The sequence below is a fragment of the Lepus europaeus genome, chromosome X, assembly GCF_033115175.1.
Source record: "Lepus europaeus isolate LE1 chromosome X, mLepTim1.pri, whole genome shotgun sequence".
NCBI lineage: Eukaryota > Metazoa > Chordata > Mammalia > Lagomorpha > Leporidae > Lepus > Lepus europaeus.
In genome coordinates this window covers 90,507,184-90,507,949 of record NC_084850.1, presented here as the reverse complement: position 1 = coordinate 90,507,949, position 766 = coordinate 90,507,184, and the positions used below count along the sequence as shown (strand labels likewise).

Sequence of the window (766 nt, the reverse complement as noted above, 5' to 3'; positions counted from 1 at the left end):
CATCCTTCGCTGCTTTCCTTGCATTAGCAGGGAGCTGGATCAGAAATGGAGCAGCCAGCACTCGAACTGGCACCTATGTGGGATGCTGGTGCAGCAGGCTGGGCTTTAACATGCTGTGCCACAACGCTGGCTCCCAGCATTGAGGTTTTGATCTTCATTTCTGTCCTCCTCCATATTCAATATCTTAGACTTAAGAAAACAGGATTTGATTTTGTCATAAGGCTATTTTAAAAAGAATTTCATGTGGACAAAGACTGACACAAAGGCACAAAAAATAAATCCTCTTTTGAAACCCAGAAATTGTTGATCAGTATGAATTTTGATTCATGCAAGTAGGCATAGGATGAAAAAGTTTTCAGAACACATACAAAAGTAGACATAATAGAAACTAAAATATTACTGATAAACCTATACCCTACATGCAATTATCATCAATCCCACTCCAACGTCAACCATACTCACTCATTTTCCTCTTTCCATGTTATTTCAAAGCAAATTCCACTTTTTATCTATAAGCAATTTAATATATAACTTTAAGACATAACCATAATGGAGCAGACATTGTGGTGCAGCAGATTAAGCCACCATTTAGGAAACCTGCATCCTATATCAGAGTGCTGGTTCAAGTCCTAGCTACTCTGCACTTCTGATTCAGCTTTCTGCTAATGTGCCTGGGAGGCAGCAGCACATGACAGCCCAAGTACTTGAGTTCCTGCCAACCTTCTGGGACACCTGGATGGAGTTCCTTGATCCTGGCTACCCCAGC

At 41.1% G+C, this 766-nt stretch overlaps 1 pseudogene; it reads left to right on the top strand.

Annotated features, from left to right (window-relative positions):
* The first annotated feature begins 201 nt into the window (after nucleotides 1-201).
* LOC133753918 (small nucleolar RNA SNORA40) lies at nucleotides 202-343 on the top strand (annotated as a pseudogene).
* Nucleotides 344-766: the final 423 nt, after the last annotated feature.